Source organism: Chionomys nivalis, chromosome 22 (assembly GCF_950005125.1).
Source record: "Chionomys nivalis chromosome 22, mChiNiv1.1, whole genome shotgun sequence".
Taxonomy (NCBI): Eukaryota; Metazoa; Chordata; class Mammalia; order Rodentia; family Cricetidae; genus Chionomys; species Chionomys nivalis.
Window position 1 is genome coordinate 38,908,918 of NC_080107.1, and position 22,116 is coordinate 38,931,033.

Genomic DNA, 22,116 nt, shown 5'->3' on the forward strand with positions numbered 1-22,116 from the left:
TCTGGGTGACTATCCTGAAGTTTCAGTGGGAAGCTCGAAGTGGTTTTTGCCTGGCTGTCTGAACGATCAGGACTTAAACTACGTCCCAAGGTTCATGATGTTTGCATGCCAGCCCGTGTGCATCCACTCAGGAGGTGCAGAGATTTGAAAGGAGATTGTGGACATATGTGGAGCCTCCCGTTCAGGTGGCTCCTTCCTTTGTGAGAAAATTGCTCTCTCAGAGGGGTCCTGTCCCGACCACCACCACCCTATACACACACTCTGCATGTCAACTATGTCACACCTGTTATGACAACTGGTGCATATCTGCCAGGTAGGCTGAAGTTTTGATCTGCTTGGTTCCTCCCATTCCCATATGCCCACTAAGTGTCTGACATGTTCATACGAGATACACAAGACAGTTCAGGGTCGTGCAGAATCTATAACTTAGCATCAGGCATGTCTCAAAAGCAACTGTCAGAAGCATGATCTTTAGGTCACTAGGTCTGTGGCTCTGAGTGTGTGTGTGTGTGTGCACGCGCGTGTGTCTGTGTGTGTCTCTGTGTGTGTCCTGCTTCCTACCTTGAAAGTTGTGAGGGTTAGATATGTTAAGACATGCAGTTTATGACCTGGAACTCCACACATATTAACTGTGGCTCTTGCTTATAGCACAGTTTGTCCACTGTGTTTTAGGCAACTGGCTTTTCCGAGTTGTACGTTTCCAGGGCAGCTAAAATATCACTGGATACACAGAAAACACGGCATCGCTTCATTCAAAATTCCTCCACATGCCTTACATAGTGAAGAGAATACAAGCTGGACGGAGCCAGAGAGAGGCTTATTAAAATTACAGTTTCTTGCCAAGTGCCAGTCTATGTCTGAGGGTAAGTTTGGGAAAATATCTTTGCGTCTCAAGTCGCAACTGTTTGCCAGAGTGCGGCCAATCCGGACCAGTTATGAAAGTTCACGGTGGGTCAACAGTTGCAGGCAGACGAAATTCTGAGCTCCAATGATGCATTCTTTGCCTGTGTCTGTCTACTAAATAAGTAAGAAATAATGGATTTGTGGGGATGCTCAATTATTGTCCCGCTGCAGGCATGCAGGTTACGTGGGTCTGGCCAGTTTCCGGTTTATGTGCTTGACAAAATCAACCAGATGGGCCCGAGGAGCGCGGCTCTCTGCGCGCTCATTGCACCCGGCCCAACCCCGCCGCCCAGCCCTGAGCCGCGGTCAGACCAGTCGGACGGCTTCACTCCAGCCCGGCCCGCCCCGGCCCGGCCCGCCGATCGCCGCCCTCCCGGAAACCCGGTCCCACACCGCGCCGCCCCGCAGCCCTCGCCGCCCCGGCAGGCGCCTGGGCGCGGAGCCAAGGGGGCGTCCGGGCTGCCGGAGCCGCGGCAGGAGCCCGGCAGGACATTGGTAAAGACACGTGTGAAGGGCTCTACTGCAGTGGCAAGAATTCAATCTGTCGCTCCACTCCTGACGGTGGCTTCCCTGTCTCCGCTGTGTCTTCTCGATGCACCGGTCAAGACCAGCAGGTGAGAGCCTAAGGAGAGCTGCTCTGGGGCCAGGACGTCAAAGACAAGGGCTGAGCTGGGGAGAAGCTGCAGGAGCCTTGAGAGCTGACAGGAACCCTAAGAATAAGGCCTAACTGAAGAGAGGGTTTGACTGTGCCCCACTGAGTATCAATCCTAGTATGGGGTCCTCTCGCTAAGGTGATGGGTCTAGGCTCCAGTCCCTAGCAGGGAGCAGGGCTTTGCTTCAAATCTCCCTGATGTTCTCTGGTGCCTGTGACATCGGGGTGCTCCTCCCTGATAATACATGTTTGGTGGGAGCTTAAAGACTGCCCCCCAGCAATGCACTGGCATCGTGGAGTACAGGGCAGCTCTTTCCCACATGGTTGGCACAGGTCCCTCTCCTGAGTTCTTCCTGGTGTGTCTGTCCAGAATACAGCAGGCATTCTTGGGAAGGGAGACACACATTCAGCTGATAAGTCACCTTCCTCTGTGGTCCTAGCGTTCAGCCGCAGTTGTCCTTTCGGTGGGATGATGGTGGAACCAGGGATGTGAATTAGGCTGAGTTTTTCTAGGATACAGGATGACATTTGTTGCCCTGGCAAATGCGTCCATCAGACCCCTTTGTCCATGACCTATTTGTCTAGGTCAGGAGGCCAGCATCAGAGTCAATTACAGAACATCTCCAGTCTCACCGCAACTTTAAACCTCATTAGCCCAGCCCCTTCCCAAAGTCCAGAGCTGATTGGATGTAATTAGCATCTAATTGGATGTCTATGGTTCCACTATGTGAGCAAGACCTTAAGGTCAAGTTTAGACAGCCTGACCATGCTGTGGTTCATTTTCTCCCAGACATGTCTTCTGTTTGTGGAGGGTAACGGAAAGAGCCATTTGCCATTCCTTCATTCATTTATTCAACAGACACTTGCAGAGCAGTAACTGATGCCCGGCAGACACCATTGCTCTCCTACAGATACAGTTGCGGGGAGAAAGGAAGCAAGCCGATGATATCTCAGTGTGATCAATGCTGTGAGACAAACACAAACTGAACGGTGTGAGGAAAGGTGACAGGAAAACGAGAGAGGCCGTCCCGTGGCTTCTAGCACCGCAGCAGACATCCTGCCTGAGGTGGGGAAGTGGTACCATCTTCAAGGCCCACAAGTCTGCTGCTCGGAACAGCGATGGGGAAATACAGACTGCAGCTGAGACCTCGGGGAGCATGAGGTGGGGAGGAGTCTTCCCTCGAGTCCCAAGAGCATTTCTCGTTGGGATGCTTGAATATAAGATAGAGCTACACCCTCCGAGGAGACATGTCCTGCTGTCTTATTCCTTCATTCATTTAACAAATATTTACCCAACAGTCTATGTCTTCCAGGTTTAAAAATGTATTAATGAACTTTCCTTGTGGATGTTATTTTCTGAGAGAAGGAAAAGGATAATAAGCTATTTATTTATTTATTTACTTATGAGAATCTTGCTACGCACTATGTTCCACAGGCTAGCCTTGAACTCTTGGTCCTCTTCTGACTCCAAGGTTACAGGAGCTCCACCAGACAACTTGGGCAGGGACCTGAATGAAGATAGGACGTAGCCATGTGACTGCCCAGGGGAAGACGATTCCCACTCAGTGAGCAGAAAGGCTTAGCTATGTGAGCAAGGTGTGAGCTCACCGAATACGTGGGAAGAGTAGGAAGGAGGCCAGGGGAGCCCGGACAGGTGAGCAGAGGCAGCTGGGAACCAGAGCCACTTAGAAAAGCAGGCAGCCCCCTCCAGCTGCCTCTAGGAGGGTTTACAAACTCTGGCTTTAACTCCAGGCCAGGCCTGGCAGTCCACACCAAGCAGGCTGAGTGAATGTACTTTTGTTCCCCCCCGCTGTCATAAAATACCTAGCAAAAACAAGGTAAGGGAAAGGCCGTTGGGCTCCTGTTTGCAGTCCAGTTCGTTACCGTGAGAAAAGCAGGCATGGCACAGGTGCGTGAGGCTGCTGGTACGTCGTCTGAGCCAGCAAGCAAGGAACGAGGAATGCTAGCCAGCACTCAGGAATGGTGGGGTCTTCGGTTAAACTTTTCTAGAATCACCCTCATAGACGTACTCAGAAGTGTGTTCCATTGATGATTCTCAAAATGAAGCTGACGACTGGAGAGTCCGCAGGGGCAGAGAGCTAGTCCATCTGTCCAGAGAGGGATCTGCTCATGCGCAGTACCCGGCCACATGTTGCCAGTCCCTACAACCGTGGGATTTGAGAATGGCAGAAAAATTATTGCCTTCTGGGAAATTCCTAATAATCTTTTGTTTTATCCTGAAACGAATTAGATGATCCAATTAGCAGGATTTGAAAAAAAAAAAAAAAAAACCTAGCTGGACAACAGAGTGACCGCATTAGTGAGCATGTGCTATAAACCAGCCTCCTTAGCCTCCTATGTGTGGTAACTGTAGCTCTTTTTCTAATTGGTCTTAATAATTAAAAACCCAGAGTCAGATAGCGGGGAAAAATACTGAAAGATCAGAGAACTAAATGAGCCAGCCACTAGAGAGACCACTTACCTCTACCGAATCCTCAGACCAAAGTGGGCAGGGTTCTTTTCCACAAATCCTTAGACCGAATGGGCTGAGCTCCTGTCTCCTCCCACCTTATATTCCTCTCTGTCCAATCCTATCACTTCCCTGTCCCTACCTCACTAGTGCTGGGTTTAAAAGTGTGAGCTATCACCGCCTGGTTCTGTTTCTTGTTTAGACTGAAACCAGCTTATGTAGCATAGGGTGGCCTTCAACTCAGAGGTCCATCTGCCTCTGCCTCCCAAGTGCTGGGATTAAAGGTGTGTGCCACCACTGCCTGGCCTCCATGCCAGCTAGTAGCTTAGTCTGCACTCTGATCTTCAGGCAAGCTTTATTTGTTAGCCACAAGTGCTAGCATAGTTAATCCTCACATCAGGGCTTTGGAGTATATACACTGTTGCTGTCCCATGAGAAAGCTGGGGCCCAGAGAAAGAAAGAAAGTTGCCCCAGGTTGCTTGGCAAGTACCAATCTGACTTTGCCATCAGGGGGTGGAGTTTTCAAGCCTCTGTTTTCACCTGACGCATAGTAAAATCAGAGACCCAGTCTCAGGCCTACACTGCTCGGCTTATTTCAATGAGTTCTGCCTGTCGCTCCAGCCCTTATAGAAGTGTGGAGTTGGCACTTAGAAAAGAGTCCTTCTTAAAGCTGTGGCATCTGTGGGTCGTTCCTATAAGCACTGGTCCCGGGCTGTGGAAAGAGGGAGTAAACATGGGCACAGGGCCAGCTAGTCAGGTTCTGTTCAGTCCTACCCAGTGTGAGGCCCAACCTCAAACCCCCCCCCCAAAGTTCCGTTTCCATGTCGTGTGGATGCTGGAACCCCTCAGCTGTCCCTGTGTTCCCATGCTTCCTCTGGATGCCTCCCTATTCCCAGCACTTCCTCTTCTCTCGTCTGGAACAAAAAAGCTGAGGTTAGGTTATTTATTTTTGGTCAAAAATTGCTGTTTCATTCAGAACCTGGTTCTGGGACCAGAGAAATCCATGACTGTGTTGCTGGTATCTGACAGGACCTTCTTATTGCGTCCTAGCAGGAAGAGGGCCTCACAGAACCAGATGGAGGAAGCTGGTCTGCGTGGCCTTCATAATGAAGTTAGTCTTGTGGTTCTCATGAATTTATTCATTTCTTCATGAGCGCAAGAGCTGAAGGTTCCACCTCTCAAATTTGTGCCTGATGAGAATTAAGTTCTCGACTCATGAAAGGCAGGGAGCGCCTTCAGATCGCAATAACTGAGGTGGCAATGGACTTCTTGGATCTTCACACAAAATAATCCAGTGATAGGAAGGATGGGAAGGCCGGTGCCACCTGCAGGGCAGTGAGGAAAGAGTCTCCTCAGAACACCACTACAGGAGGTGGCAATAAGAGATACGGACGGGGTGGGGATGGAGGCAACATGGTGATGCATGCTTTATAATAATAATTATTATTGTTATTATTATTATTATATTGGAATAATCCCAGGAGACAGAGGCAAGCCTGAGCTACATGAGGAGACCCTGTCTCTGAAAGCTAAAAAAGAGAGAGAAAAACCACCAGGACTGTGAGTACATTTGCCCATGTTAAAATCTCTCTCTCACTCTCTCTGTTTTTTTTAAAGACATGGTTCCATGTAGCCCAGGCTAGCCTCAAGAAGGCCTTGAACTCCTGAGCCTCCTACTTCCACTTTCTAAGTGCTGGGATTGCAAGCACGTGCCACCATGCCCAGTATCAGATGGTGCTGGAGCTCAGCAGGCGAGCACCCTACAACTGAGCTGTCCTCCTAGCCCTTAGCAGAGACTCTACGCTTTTATCCACAGGAAGGAGTGATTGAAGAAACCTGTGGCTGGTCACATGGCGATCTACATCAGTCTGAAAGGGAGGAGAGAGAGATCCGGGAAGTTCTGGGTGAGTCAACCTTGTGCTCTGAGTCCAACTGATTAGCAAGGGTGGCGTGCTCAGGAGACAAACTCCTCTAGCAAAGGGAATCAAAATGGTTAAGTACAACATGGAGGTTGTGGGCTAAATTTTCTCTGAACCATAAACATGGCTACACGCTCAAAGGACACGCATGCTGTTTTTAAACAGGCATGCACATGCGCGCGCACACACATCGCTCCTTTCTTTTCGTGTTTTCCTTTTACAGATAGTAAGAAATAATACTGTAAAGTTAGCAGCCATTCTCAACAATTAATGTTCAAGATATGTAAAGGGACCTCACCGTTTCTAAACAAGTGTCTTTCTAAATAAAGTCCTTTTGGGTGAGCATGCCATATTTATCAAGCCAGTCCCGTGGGTTTGCAGGTTACTTTCCCTTGTCTGTTGGAATAGACCATAATGCGTTAGGTCTACCTGCACCTCATCTGTCTTAGAAGACCTGTCTCAGCAATAGGAGGCACTCACAAATGTGCCTTAAAAGAATGTGCACACCAGACTGATGATGCTGCCAGGCCACTCTAGTGACAGAGCGTGCCTTTTACTTATGAAAGTGATGATTTCCCAACACTCCCACCAACCCAGGGTAGCATCAACTTGTTGGTCTTGTTTCAAGATGTCATCACCTTGTAGTTTCAATAGGTATTACTTGCTGATGAATCATTTTATCGGTTCTCCATGCTTTAAGCTGTTTGTCTCTCTGCGCATGCTTCATACCCTTTCTGTGTTGGCTGCCTTCCTGGTTCTATGGCAGCACACCAGAGACCGTCAGCTTGGGAAGAGGAAAGGTTTATTGAGGCACACAGTGTTGCGGGTTCTAGTGACGGGCAGTTGGCCTGTTGTTTGGGGCCTGTGGTAAGACAACAGGTGATGACAGAGACAGGAAGTGGACGAAGGGGCTTGCCTCCTGCCTGAGAAGCAGAGAAAGGAAGTTCTGGGTCTGGCTTTTTTGTCTGAGATACCTCCAATGACCTAAGACCTCTCACTAGTTCCTACCTCTCACAGGAACTTCTAGACTGGGCCTTTATTGCAGGACACTTCCAGATAGAAACTGTCGTGCTTGGCCTGAGCTTTGAATTGGATATTGGGTTTTTTGTTGTTGTTGTTGATGGTGGTGGTGGTGGTGTTATTGAATTATAAGAAGTCTTTTCTTTGTACCTTTTTAAAAATTCTTTGTGGATTTCTCATTATGCATCCTAATCCCACTCATTTCCCCATCCCCTAGAATCTGCTCTCTGCTTTTGCAACCTGATCCCCCCCAAAAAAAAAATTAAAAGAAAAGCCAGAAACCAAACAACAATAAAAAGAAAGTTGAAAAAAAATTCTCAATGTAGAACTGTAGTGTGACCCCGTGAGTCACACAGTCTACCCTTTAGTCCATACATCTTCACTTGTAAGTGTTCATTGCTATGAGTCACTGGTCTGGTTCAAGGCCCCTGCTGCCCTATTGATGCTGGGCTCTCACTGGAGCTCCTCCTGGATGTACTGTTGTTGTACTGTGTTGTGGAGATCCTGCTGTTTTGGATCTGCAGGTCCAGCCCTTTCACAGGCTCCAACAGTTCATAGATGGGGTGGATGCTGGGGTAGGCTAACCCACAGCTCTGAGCCTAGGTCTTAGCTGGGTTGGTCAGCCTGCCAGCATTCCCTCATTGCCACCACTAGGGTGAGCTCTCCAGCACTGTCCCAGCTAGCTCAAGGTGCCTGCAGCAAGGAGCCGGCCAGTTATCCAGCCGGCCAGTTATCCGGCTCTCAGATGGTCATATCCAGGTCACCCACTTTCACACTACCAGGGTCAGCTCTACTGTTTTGCCCAGGGGAGGTGCAGGGTCTGTGCTCCCATGTGCAGCAGCCAGTGAAGGGAGGGCTGGCTTTCCCACCCTTGTGACCCCAGAGTCAGCTTTCCCACCTGAATTATAAGGAGCCTTATGTCTTGTGTCTTCTACCTCCCCTCCCCCAACCTATGAGTAGCAACCACCCTGATGTGTTTATGCTAGGTTTATCCTTTGAGCTAGACATACTTCAGAAAAATATGATATTGACTTATATGTGTATGAATCATAAATTATGATGTGCTGTACATTAAAAATATCTCTTATTTGTGTGCCAAAGGTCCTCAGCCTTGGTGGTTGGCACCTTCACTAGCTGAGCCATGTTGCTGGCCCCATCATCTTTTTGCTTGCTAAAGACATTTTTTTCTTTTTTGTGATTGGATTGCCAGTGACGTACATTTAGACATATAGCTGGAGTTTGAGGAATACTCTTAACAGTCAGTTAGGTGTGGATTAGTCTAGAAAGAGTGAGTGGAGCCCTGTGGTGGAAGCCCTGAAGGGTGGAGAAGGTTGTGAGAATTGGGGGAAAGAAACAGAGCTGACCAGGAAGAGAGTAGAAGGCCCATACCATAGGGTATTTTGTTTTGTTTGGGGGGGGGGGGTTGTTGTGGATGGAGGGCATCCAGTCAGTGAAGATTCCCAGGGAAGGATGATGTCATATTGATGGGAACTTAGGGTGGACTGAGGTCAGGAGCACCCCCCCACCCCACCCCCCACTCCCACCCCCCCAACCCCGCAGCTCTCAAATCAAACAGGAGAGACCCAGTGCCACTGAACCCTCCAGGCGTAAAAGGAAATGACCCAGGCTGGTGGCAAGGCTACTCACAGGGAAATCCAGCCTCTCTGAGGCTATTTGCTAGACGGGACCTGGGAGGGGCAGGCAGGCTCCCAGGCAAGGGTGAGGAGGGTGCTCTTGACACACCAGCAGGCTGCTAAGTCTGAAGTCCTGTGGAGAGTTCATCTGTGGGTAGGACTCTGGGCTCATGGCTCGATGAGTCTTCAGCAAGAGGCTGGGAGGAAAACATGTGAGCGTGAGATCACCCTGGAGGAGCAGTGGGAAGGGCCGGAGAGGCTTGGCCAGAAAAAGAGCCCCACGGCGGCTGTGTGTGAAGTGGATGGACAGGCTGGGCCAGCTGAGGAGACCTGGTGCATTTTTAAAGGACTCTCTGCCATTCTGGAATTTGAGCCTGAGGTGGAGGGGGGGCGTCTCACGAACTGTCCTTTCCCGCGGCTTTGGAGGATGCAGAACGGGTTTGGACTAAAAAGAGAGCAGATGCTTTAAGAAGCCAGTATGCTGGCTCAGTCCCCCAGGGCTGGGAGGCCCAAGCACTGATCCTGCAGGGAGTCCCAACCCTGAGGGTGACATGGTCGGGGCAGCTTGGGTCTGTCTTCGCTGTACAGAGAGCTCCGGACATCTCAGGGCTGTGCTGCTATGGGCAATGTTAAGCATGGCACTCCTTGGCGAGAGGGGGGAGGATGTGACCTTTCTGGTCACCCAGGAAATGCCTTGGGTTGTCTTCCTCCTTCACCCCGTCAAAGCATAACTGGTCATATATATATATATATATATATATATATATATATATATATATAGTTCCATGCTTTGCTGCTAACTCCACACACCTGGTTTTCCAGTCAATGATTAATAGCTGGTCAGAATGAATGAGCGCTGTGAAGAAGACATTCTGCCTTGTCTCCAAAAGGGAACGTGTGAGAACTGCTCAGACCCAGCTGTAGTGTTGACTCCGTTTTGTGTTCTTGTCATGATCTTTGGCAGGAGCGTTTTTCTTCTATAGTATTTTTATTTAATAGTTTTCTTTGAGTGTACGAAGCATCTTACCTTGATAATACCATCTGTGAGACTACAGGCTCACTATAGCAGTTGTAATTGTCTTAATGCAGATTCACAGAAATGCTTAACTATTAAAAATGCTCGGTTTGTATATTACACCCACTTAGACACAGGCCTGCATTTGTGTATCCACAGAGAGGTAATCTGGGAACCGAAGCTTCCTCCTAACCCTATGTATGAGAATAAAACTATTTCCTTTACCTCCTTAGTGACTGGGAACCAAAAACGAACCAGTCAAAAGACAGATCGACAAGAATGGCTGGATTTTTAAATGATAACATTGAAGGCCTATACACCTAACTTAGCAGAGAAAAAGAGGGGCAGGGAAAGACTTCTCTAGGAAGAATACATAAGTTTCTGTCGGGAAGAAAGATAAGATTTAAGAGAGGGAGAAAGTTTGTGAGATTGTTTGCATAGGTATGGACGCTCTTGCTGTCTTCAGGGCCATAAAACAGTCCTGGAGAAGGGACTGGCTAAAGTGTGTTTTCTGTGTCCCTTCCAGGAGTAGACACTTTCCAAAGAAGCCATTTGTAGCTGCCTTCTCCGAGGTTGCTGCGTTCTGTCGTGGAGAATGAGTTCTGTCTAAGAAGGCTCCATTCGTATCGGCTGAATCTCTAAATATCTTTACCATGCACCCTGTTTGGGGAGACTGGGTCTATCACGGGGACATGAGGCTCCCTGATTAGACTAGGCTGGTTGCCAGGGAGGTCCCAGGATCCCCTGTGTCTGCCTCTGTAGTGCTGGGACCATGAGCAGGAGCCACATGGTACAGATTTTTAGGTGGGTGCTGGGAATTGAACTCATGCCTTCATACTCGAATGGCAAGCAAGCATTTTCCCAACTGAGGTAGCACCCTAGTCCATAAAAAAAAATTCTTATTTAATAATATACTTTGAGCATCTTTCTACGTAAATGCTTTTTAAAAACGAGATCAGTCACGGTTGCCTGGGTTCCTCTGACTGAGGTGGAGGAAGTGAATATTTTTGCTGTCGTAATGGTGAGCTGGTGTGCTCCAGCAGATGGTTGATGGGTGCCTTTTGGTGTGGGAGGGTGATTAACTCTGGAGACCACTCACTGATCACGTGAGAGGGACAGACAGGTGGCTATGTGGAAAGGGCTCACCGTAAAAGCCACAAGGTGAGGGCAGACAGGGAGAGGAGCCTTGGGGAGAAGAAAAAGTGAATTTTCCTGGGGGCAGAGGAAAGCCGGGGTACCCTGGCTTGGGTACTGTGCCCAGGAGCCCCAGTCCATACACACAGGGGGTCTTTAATTTGACCAGACCGGGTAGAACAGAACTGCTTCCCCAGGTCACCTGATCCAACTCAGGATTGAGTAGCCAATGCAGAGGTAGATTGTAGCAAGCTTTTTCTTTTACTTTTGGGCCACCAACCAGCTTCCAAATCATGACATAGAGACTTTTTATTAATTATGAATGTTAGGCCAGGCTGAGGCTCGTTTTTTAGCTAGCTAGCTCTTTCAACTTAAATTAACCTGTTTCTCTTCTACTTTTTGCCTCTGGACTTTTTACCTTTCTTCATTCTATATGTCTGTCTTTCCTTCTTACCCTATGGCTGGTGGGCTGGCCCCTGGTCTCTCCCTTTTTCTCTGCTCTCTTCTCCTTCTGTTCAGCTTTTTATTAAACCAATCAGGTGCCTTAGGCAGGCAAGGTGAAACCAATGTAACACATCTTTACATAGTTAAAATAATATACTACAACGATAGACACTTGCACTCACTTTTTTCTTTTTCCAGGGAACTGGAACAAGCATGCTCAATAAGCACTCTGCTGCTGAGATGTATACGTGGTCCGGCTTACCTTTTTTTTTTTTTTTTAGATAGTCTCTCACTACATTGCTCAAGCTGGCCTTGAACTTGCTTTGTAGGCCAAGCAGGTCTTAAACTTGCCATCTTCCTGCTCAGTAACTACTCTCTAGTAGCTGCGTGCAGGCCTGTGCTGCCGTGCCCACTTTCATAACTTCCTGATTTCTTTAGGAAGCAGTAGCACCCATAGCGATGGGTGTGTTGGGAGGTTGGCAGTGGCATTACCTATGGATTCTTACATCATACCTTGTCTTGACTCTGAGAGACGTCCCACTCCCCAGTTCTAAGACACAAACATCCAGGCCTGGCCTTTGGTCCCTACCGTTGTTAGACATTGAAGACCTGGTCCAGTCACCTCCGGCAATTTGCTCTGCCTGGTAACCCATCCTGGCCAGTGTGATATAAACACCTAACTTGCCAGAGGGAGGTGTGGGGGGGTGGGGGCTGGTGTCCTCCTTTCTGTACTCTCTGAGGACCCACGCTTGCAGAGCTCCGATTGCTGGCAGGGGATGGGGCTCTGACTGGAAATAGATCACACAGCTGCCTCACTGCAGGTTTCTCCAAAGGAAAGAGCTTTTCCAGGGGCAGACTTAAAGACCTGTGAGATGTAGCAAGCCTCCCCTGTCCCACTGCTTGCTACCGAGAAGTTCAGTATTTCAGATCTGCCAGCCCTAGAGTTTTGAGACGTTCTGATTGGGAGGAAATTTTTCAGGGTTCAACACAGGAGCCCCACTGGCTGAGAGAGAGGGCCTGCCCTTTACCTTGGTGTTTCAGTGTTTCTGTCTGTAGCATGTGAATGGTAGCAAGGTAGAGGAAGGGTATCTGCTGGACCCTGCAGGCTGTTTACTGTCTGAGCTCCAGTAGCTCTGACTCCCGGTCTCCTCATCGGCCTCGCGAACTGGACAGTGAGACTTCATCCATACGCTCCTGAGGGAAAATGCCTGGATGGATTAGGAAAGCCTAGCGAACATCTGCCAATCTCTGTACACTCCCATGCTCACCGCGTGAAAAGACGCCGCTCACTGACACCACCTGTGCTGAAGGGCTTCCTCTGTGGGCAAACAGGAAGTAGCTCCCCTCTCTGGAGCAGGAGGGCTCTGGCCATGCTGCACATCTTGGGCTGTGTAGGCTGCATGCTGCAGAGTGTGGTCACATCAGGAAGCATTTGGGTTCTCGGGAGGGTGTGGTGGACTGGGGAGAGACTCAATGAATGGAAGGACGAGGATGCTCTGCCAATCATTTCTTGGAACTCTGGGATGGTGGTGGGGCATAATGTCCCTGTAGCTGGAGACCCTCGAGGGATCTTCCACCCAGAGATTTGCTTCTTATAGCAGCAGGAGATGAAAGTTATGAGAGGTGCCGCAGGCTGAGGAATCCAGCAGTCAAGGAAGGCCTCATACCCACCCTGTCTGGAAGGCGAAGGAGAGGCAGATTTCTCTCTTGTTTCGAAGTGAGCAGAAAAGAGCCGTCCATTAAAGGGAGGGACGGGTACTCCACTGACAGGTGAATGCAGTTCATGGTCACAGGAGGCTGTTGAGCCCTAAATGAGCAGAACCAGGAAGGAAGGGAGGGAGGGAGGGAGGGAGGGAGGGAGGGAGGGAGGGAGGGAGGGAGGGAAGAAAGAAAGAGAAGGAAGAAACGGACTGCCCTGAGCAGCGTCAAACAGCTTCAGGGAGCAGAGCGTACTGTGGACCACTAGGGAGGCAGAGGCCCCAGTCAACAAGACAGTCCTGCTCACCTCCTTGTCTCTTAACCCACCATGACCTTCTGCCTCGACCATCGCCTCCCGGGGTCATTCATCTAGAAACACTCGGTGGCCGGTGGCCGTGTTCGATGAAGGCTCACTCACGTTCCTTTTTAATCCTCCTTGACTTTCCGGTAGCCTCCAGCCCAGCCGATCGCCTCCTCCTTCGAAAGTAACCTCTCTCTCACTATTGTCTTTCTCTCAGCTTCTTGATAGCCCCTCACCAGCCTCCTTTACAGACCTCTCCTCTCCCATCCTGATGGACCCCACCACCCTGGGCTCACATACCTCTCTGGGGCCACACTAGCCCCTAAACTCCAAGCATGGTGTTCAGTTGCCTGCCTCACAGATATCTAAATCTGTGTTTAAAGAGTTGAACTCGTTTGTTTGTTTGTTCTCTGGGTAGCCCTGGCTTTCCTGGAACTAGTTCTGTAGACCACCAGGCTGACTTCAAACTCACAGAGATTCACCTGCCTCTGCCTCTCAAGTTCTAGGTTTAAAGGAATGTGACTGCCCTGCAAAAAGTTGAACTCTTGATCGCCTCTCCAAAACTTCATCTCCTGGTGCTTTTCCACCTCAGCAAGCCCTGTGCAGTCTCTCAAAGCACAAGTCTGGAAGTGACCCTTGACTTCCCTCCCATCTGCTTAAGGAGGCAGACTTCTCAGTGGTTCCCAGTTTCTAAGTCCCCAGTCACACGCCCTCCTCTCTCTCTCTCTGCCATCATTGCTCTCACCCAAAACAGTGCCTTCCCTTACCTGGACACCTCCCCCAACCCAGAAGCTGCTTGCCTGGGGGTTTGCTCTCAGGGAGACCCTGGTGCTTGTTCTTCTTTCAGTGGACAAATGGTTTTAGAAACAAATGCAGAAACCCTCCTTTGTCCCTCAACTTCCAACTCCACATGCACCTTGGTCTACAGTTGAGGACCCGTGAACTCCAGTGGGCCCCGCCTCTCATGTCTGAGGACTTCCTCCAGAGCCAGGGCTACTTACTGTTACCCAGACATTAGACTTCCCATCGCCAATAATGAATTGGACCTGCAGCCTACACTGCTCTTCCATGTTGGACCCTTTCCACGTGGTTACAAATAACACATCTCTGCCTAGGCTTCCCCTAACCTCCACAGCAGTGAGCTCACCCTGCCACCCTCCCTGGTTTCCCTCCACCCCTTCCTGCCCACACTCCAGACATTAAGTGAGCAGGGGCTGGTACCTAGTGCACTGGCTTCTTTTCTGTCTCTAGATTGGAAGCTCCCTGGGAATAGGCAGCGTGTTTTACGACTCGCTGGTCAGCAGCTTCTAGTGTGAGGACAGGAACATGGAAGGCACTGGCTAGAACGCTGCACACCAGAGGGAAGGCTAGAGCTTGGGGAGAGGTTTGCTTCTGGGTGATAGATTTAGGTTTCAAGTTTATCGGGGTTGTGGGGAGAGCTGCAAAATCAATCCCAAACGCAGGAGGTATTGCAGCTTGGATGACGGAATGGACAAGGCTATGCTGAATTGGAGGTGTTTGGGAGGTTAAGCTGTGCACAACACCGTAATCTTAGAAAGTAGTTGGTTTAGGACTGCCAGGACCATTAACATTTTATCTAACGCATCAAATACGTACAAGTTCCGGGAAGCTGGCAAACTGTCATATTAGTTGTGACTTGCCTTCCTACTTTACTTATTATCAGCCTGCAGGTCCAGGTCTGAAGCAGAATCCTCAGTTTCCCCTCAGTGTGGCTTCTGGAGCAGAACCTAGTCCTGTCTTGGCCCCTGCCTGGCCCCACCTCTCTTTCTCTCCATGCGAGTGGGGGTGGAGGATGGGTGACTCCACCCGAGTCTATTCCTATCCTCTACCCCACCCTCTGCTATCAGCCCTCTAGCCTCCCCCTAAACCTAGTCTGGGCTGTGCGGAGCTGCAATGTGCCTGGGGGGGAGGGAGGGAGGACCACACAGGCCCAGAGCAGAGAATTCTAAGACTCTACACACCCAGAGGAGTATGTGGGTCCAGGCAGAAACATCGCTGGATTCCCCCCTCCCTCTACTAGAGGAAGACAGCTGAAGGAAGGTGTAAACCCGAGACAGGCCCTCTCAATGTAGGCCACCCACACAAGGCCCATAACTGAGGCCTTGGACAGCACCACTGTTGTGGGCAGACCAGTAAAGAGGACCCGGGCAAGGTAGGTGGGTTTGCGGGGGCTGGAACTGTGGCTAGGGTAGAGTCTGGCGGAGCTGTGACTGAAGATGCGGATTGTTTACATTGACTATGGTCCCCACTGGCCTCTGAGCCTGTCCCAGGGACTTGTGTCTGGGACTCACCTCTTGCAAATGGGCAGTGACTAGCTGCTCCTGTGCTCCGAAGGCCTAGTTTGACTCCCAGCTTTGTGCAACTTCCCGTTTGTGCAAGCTGAGGCGCAGCTGCTTCTGTGCAGAGACTACAGCCGTCATGCTTGTGAGGTCAGAGTGAGAAGCCTGAAGGAGCTTTTCGGTGGGGGGAAGGAGGGCTTTGGTAACATAACATCATATCTCAGGTATCGTTATCAGTGGTGGCACAGGACATAACCATATAAAAACTGAAATGTCATATGTGAAAAACAAAATGCTTGACTTGAGACCCTTCTGTCTTCCATTGGTAACCTTCCAGGAGACCTAGCTAAGGCGGACTCAGAACCTGGGGCAAAACCACAGGGAGGAAGGAGGAGGGGCCTGTTCACAGCCCAGGCCTCATCTTCCCCTTTCTCCCTGGCCCTGGCCTTGTGGGGTGAAGGCCAATCAGTGGCAGGTTCCTTCTGGGATTGTGTTCCAGGGTAGCAGCTTCCAAGGAGCAGTCGGCATAGATAGTTTATGGGGCGCTGGGAGATGCTGAAGCCGGAAGTGGAGGCCCTTGTCTTGTGGGCAGGAAGTGTGAGGTACTGAGCTGTTCTGAGGGCTGGGGAGCCCTGGGGAGCGGGAGGGGTGTGTGTCACGGTGGTGAGGGGAACGGAAGTCGGAAGCGTCAGTCACCACATTCGCAGGCGGGCAACTGTGCAACAGAAAGTGATCCCGGAGCAGGGGAGTCCAGGAGAGCCCCTAAAGGTGAGCTAGGTGGGCTTACCGGGGGTGGAGCTGGGGTTGTTTGGGTTAGGGGTCTAGGAAATAGACAGTTTTATGAGGGCCCTTGTGGTTGAGGCTAGGGACAGGTGCGCCGGAGGGAGACAAGTTTCTGGGCTTGATCAGTCACTACTTGGATACCAGATATGAGCCTGACCTCACGGGACCCTTGCCTTCCCCTGTTTTTCCTCCACGCTATCTATCCTCTGTCTGACTCTCAATCTGGCCCTTCTCTGACGTCTGTTTCTCCTTCTTTTCCCCGGGACCTCTAGAAACTTGTAAGGTGAAGAGGCAAGGCTACCTGCCTTAAGTCTTCATGGCTCCTGTGGTTGAGGTCCCAACTGGTCTTGACTGTAGACCTTAGAAGTCTGAGGACTCAGGAGGGTGCAGGAGCGATTCTGGGTGTGGCCACTGTACAAATGGTGTCTGGGCTTCGGCCCTTAAGGTGCTCCCTGCTCCGCCCTATACTCCAGCCCCACCCAAAGAGGTTGGAGTTAGAAGAAGGAGCCCCCCTCCCAACTTGGTTAGCCTTGATTCAGGACTGTTTTCCTGATGTGTGAGAGGGACCATGTCACTCCCCAAAATGTCCCTCTATGAGACGCTGTAGGCCCATTAGGGCCCCTTGGAACTGGTCCTCAGCTGCTTCCATCTTCCAGGGCCTGAAATTCCATAGTTAAAGTCATTTTTCTACTAAAAAGGCTGAGACGGTTGTCCCATCAGGAATATTGAAAGAATGGGCTCCAAGCAGGTGCGTCCCCAGCCCTCTGGGACTATGGAGCATCTTAGTACTTCCTCCAGCTATAAATAGGAACCACTGGTAGAGAGCATAACCCCAATCCTAGATGAGAGGCCCAAGGAAGGGGAGGTCTGACTTGACCTCCTAGGGGTCCTTCGCCTTCTGAGGCCACAGATGCTCCTGTGCTTTGATTTAGGTTAGCTCCTCACCCAGCATCCCTTGCTCTCTTTGTGAGCATGAGCTGGTTTTACCATGTGTTAATGGGGGCCTCCTTACCCCCCACATTTGCATGAAGGCACCCTTGGGAGCAAGATATGGGACCTCCCCTAACCAGTTCTCACAGTGCTCTGGACCCAGGTTCAGGCAGAGGAACCAGTCCTGTCCCTCTATTCCAGGAAGCTCCATTTGCTGTGGACATCTTCTGATTCGGAGGTTGTGGACGTCCTCCCCACAAGGACACCGCCATTGCCTGGGCTGCACACCTCACCTCCCATGTCTCTGGAAGGGTCAGGGCTGTTATGGGGTAAAAGGAAGGAAGCAGACTGACTTACTAAGTTTGTTAGCTCAAATTATAGTGTGTGTCTGTGTGTGTCTGTGTGTGTCTGTGTGTCTGTGTGTGTGTGTGCACACGTGTATGTGTGTATGTATAGGGAGGTGTCATATTCCAGACAGAGAGGTCTGAGGGCTGTCTCCTTCAGCAGGCCAAGAGCTGACAATACGTGGATCTAGATGAACCTGACAAGGAGGTGCGTGTGCATGTGTGTGTGCTTGCATGCATGCGTGCATGTGTTTCGCTTACTTTTGCTTCTCTGGGTGAATGGCAGCGCAACAGAGTTGGGCTGCAGAGACGTGACAATTCCTTGCTCATCTTCTGAGGCCCAGGCCTAGCGTCAGCGCTCAGGACTAGTCCCGCTGCACGGCAAGCCTGCTGGGTGGCCTTCCAGTCCAGTTTCCTTATTCTTCAGATAAGGGGCCAGGTGAAGCCTCCCTGTCACAGGGTCAGGCCGTTGTAGAGTTAGGATGTGATTCTAGTCTGTGAGCCTCTTCATCAGATTCTCCACTGTCACCCTGATCCAGGTCGTCACCCTTCCTCCTCAGGAATGGCTGTCTCCATAGTCGGTCTCTCGTTCTTTCTGTTATTGGTTTTTTCAAGACAGGGTTTCTTTATGTAGCCCTGGCTGTCCTGGAGCTAGCTCTGTAGGCCAGGCTAGCCTCAAACTCACGGAGCTCCGCCTGCTTCTGCCTCCCAACTGCTGGGATTAAAGGCAGGGTCTGCCGCCACCACCCCACTCCATCTCTCATTCTTAAGCTAGAACAGAAACCTAAATCTGTAAGCCAAGAGTAAAAAGCAAATCCATTGTTTAAAAAAGAAAAAAAAAAGTAAAATCCAGGTGTCCTCTGTTCCCTCCAAAGACCAAAAATATTTATGGGCTGTGGATGTTGCTCAGTTGGTGGTCTTTACCTAACATACACAAAGCCCTGGGTTTGGTCCCCAACACCTTATATACCAGGTGTGCCAGAGCACCCCTGGAAGTCTAGTATTCATGAGGCAGGGGTGTTAGTATCACCATGAGTTTAAAGCCAGCCAGAGGTGGTACATAAGAGGACCCTGTTGTGACAAAACCAAAAGAAAAAAATCCTTGAAGCTCTAGGGTAGAGTAAGAGGGACTGACCTCCTGGTCCCCATGGTCACTTGCCTCCCACAGGCTCTGTGTCCAGCTTAGCAATATCCTTCCTGAAAAATACCCTCCTAGGAAAATCACCTGAAACGCAGAGCTCAAGACTGAGGCAGAAGGCACACGATGCAGCAGTGCGGCTCCCTTTCCTACCTCACTGCCTGGTCGCTCCTCACAGTAGCTTCTGGAACTCGAAGACTTTTCCTGCACCTCGCAGGGCCATTCTGCACCTCGCAGAATGTGTCCTTAAACTTCCGGAGGAATCCCAGCACTCCGGAAAATGAAGGGCCACTTTATTTATTCAGAGTCAACAGAACCCGGTTTAGGAGGCATAGCCTTTTACTGCTGAATCTTTGCCTTGCTGAAATGAGAGATTTGGAAAGAGATTTTACTGGTCTGGCCAAAGAGTTTAGTCAGTAAAGGAGCTTGCCACCAAGCCCAAGGAGCAGAGTACGATCACTGGAATCCATATGGAGAAGGAGAACTGATTCCTCAAAGCTGTCCTTACATGCAAATACAAAATAAACTAATACAAGTAAAAAAGATGGGCAGGCACTCGGGAGGCAGAGGCAGGCAGATCTCTGTGAGTTTGAGGCCAGCCTGGTCTACAAGAGCTAGTTCCAGGACAGGAACCAAAAGCTACGGAGAAACCCTGTCTCGAGAAAAAAAAAAGTTAAAAGTCAAAAAAATTCTAGAAGCATGCCTAAGGTATGTGTGTACTCTGCTCTCTTGTTTCTCATGGCGGAGGAGGGAGGGCACTGGTCTCAGTTTTCACCCAGATGACCGCTAGGGCCATCAAAAGGACTACACCCTGACGGTCATCCGACTCATCCATTCTGGTAGGAAGACCGAAAAGCTAGAGAAAGGAAGAAGCTCACTGACTTGTGGGTAGGAACCAAGTGTGGCTTAGGGGAACCATACACCTGGGTCCGGACCCCAGCTCCTTCACTGGTTTGCTGAGCCACCTAGAAAACTGTGGACCTCTCCAAGTCTTAGCTTCCTTGTTAGAGAGAAGTGGGTCTTTGGGTTTGCCTCATTCATGGGAAGCCTGGTGAGAGATGAGCTCCTGGCTGTACAGCTGGATAAGTAGGTAGGGGCGAGGTAACACCGACTGCACCTTCTCCGGTGGCGTTTGGGTGCCAGATAAAACACAGACTGCTCAGTTAAATGTGACTGTCTGATAATGTAGTAGGATGTTTCAAACATGTCACAGATTCTGGGAGTGCTGGACTTTTGTTTTGTTTTTTCATTCTTTTATAATCATTATTGGGTATGAACCCAGGGCTTCGTACATGATAAATGCTCATCTCTTGCCCACATCCCTTAGGTGTTTATCTGCCTAATTTAGCAACCTAACCATGAAGATATACGCCTCCCACATGGCCTGGCCTCCTGGAACTGAGGCCCCGCCTTCAGGCTCTGGAACCCCGGGATCATATAAAGAGACCTGAACGTCTCCAGTCAAAACCAGTCTTAAATTTTTGACCCACCTGAACTAAAAGATAATGATATGATTCCAAGAAATCTGTGGGTGGGTCTGGGGAGAACATGATCCATCACCCCAGTAATGAGACTCCCCAGTGGTCAGAAAGCCCAAGAGAACCTGCCTGTTCCAAGCTTAATTCCAGGCAACAAGAGCCCTCTGGGTAAACCCTGGGAGTTGAAATAGAGCAGTGTGGAATGCAGTCGGGTTGACTTTAATTGCTTTGAAAGAATCGTGGCCCAGTCAGACCGCATACCAACCAGCGGCCTTTGGGTTTCCTTAACTCACTTCTCTTCCCCTTTACCTCAGTTTCCCTTGACCTCCTAGGCCCTTCTCTCTCTAAGTCTTTCAGATACCAAATCTCAGAAATTTGCTCTCTCCTCTTTGGTCTATAGAACTGTATTTTCTCTCGTCCTTCCCCTCTTCCCCTATCTTTGAAAATTTCCAGGGAGGAACACTGAATTTCTTCTGGGAGGGCAAACCCAAATAAAACCCAAAATTCAATGATGTCCATGGTAACCATGAACATATTCCATTATTGCTGCTTTATACAGATGTATGCATGCATGTGTGTACGTCTAAGTACCTATTTGCAAAGAGACACACGGGATTCCCTCTAAGTTTTGGTGCCCCTCTTCCCATTCCCAAGATCACAGGTGCATGTGTCCCATCAAGTGAATTCTGTAGTGAGAGTAAATGCATCGCCCTGGCCACATGCCCAGATGCCTCCAATGACCCCTCCCTCTAGGGGAAGTCTTGTAAAGTTTCTAGTGCCACCCACTGGTGCCAAGCTGTAGAGAAGTCTGTAATGAATGAACCTCTGGGGGTCCGAACTGCAGCAGGTTCTAAGGTATGTATATGTATCCCTTCCTTAACAGAAGTGGGACTGTCTGAGGCCTCCGACACAGAGAGCGGTCAGGGCAGAAATGAGCAGTTGCATGGGGAACAAGGTAGCCCATCTAAGGCTGTAAGTCCTCAGCCTGCAGTCCAGGGTTGGAGCCGTGATAAGAATGGAAGCAAGGGTTGGAGTGGAGGCCAACCCACCTGAGAAGACTGACGGGCATGACCGAGTTCAATGCACTTGATTCAGAGCAGAGATTAACTATAGGCGGTAGTCCTGCTTTTTCTGGAAATCTCTCTGGGAGAGACTGACTTATCACTAAACTGTAGAGTGTAGTTGTACCAAAGAGTTCCAGGATAGCCCAGAATGGAACATAACAAAAGTATTTATTTGGGGATAAACTCACAATAAGGGTAGTGACCCGCAGTCCTCTACATGGGCTGGGAACTGGAACTGAATCCAGCAGAAAAGGGGCATGCACGCTTTTCATCTGCACCTATAGGACGAGGCCATGCCCAAGGTGGGCCAGTATCTTAAAGTCTATTGGCTGAAAGAGTTCCCACAACAGTAGAGGGACTTGAAGCCTGCTCAGAGGCTCTTCCCAGGGTGTTAAAATCCCGGAACTTTATTATCTTTGAGCAACTCCAGGTTTATATTATAATAAAGTGAGAAACAGAACATGGTGTCAGGACAGAGGGAACAGGGAAACCCAGATACGGGCGCTATTTTTAGGATCTTTTAGAAAGATGCCTTGAAGGTAGAGACTGGCATCCATATTAGTCCCATCCCATTTCTCTCTCAGGCAAAGCCATGCCTTTTAGGTAATCTTTGTTTGTTTGTTTATTTGTTTGTTTGTTTGTTTTGTCTTTTGGGACAGGATTTCTCTGTGTAGCTTTGAAGCTCACTCTGTAGACCAGGCTGGCCTTAAACTTAACAGAGATCTGCGCCTCTTCCTACCAAGTGCTGGGATTAAAGGCGTGCACCACGACCCCCTGGCTATTTTCCAGATAATCTTAATAGTAGGTAGATACCGTCCAACCTTGGTGTGGAAACTCTGAGGATTTTCATTTGTTGAATGTCTAAGAGCAGGCCAAGCCTGGGTTGACA

At 49.8% G+C, this 22,116-nt stretch overlaps 1 protein-coding gene across 2 annotated transcripts in view; it reads left to right on the top strand.

Moving 5' to 3' along the window:
• The first annotated feature begins 1,283 nt into the window (after positions 1-1,283).
• The window catches only part of Psd4 (pleckstrin and Sec7 domain containing 4), a 38,747-nt gene continuing 17,914 nt past the window's right edge, over positions 1,284-22,116 (top strand). Inside the window, exons 1-2 of one of the 2 annotated variants that reach the window (XM_057755522.1) lie at positions 1,284-1,517; positions 5,842-5,929. The gene's annotated coding sequence lies outside the window, so the exon portion shown is untranslated. Of the gene's footprint in view, positions 1,518-5,841; positions 5,930-16,198; positions 16,259-22,116 lie in introns of those variants that run through there. The other variant, XM_057755523.1, reaches the window with a different exon arrangement.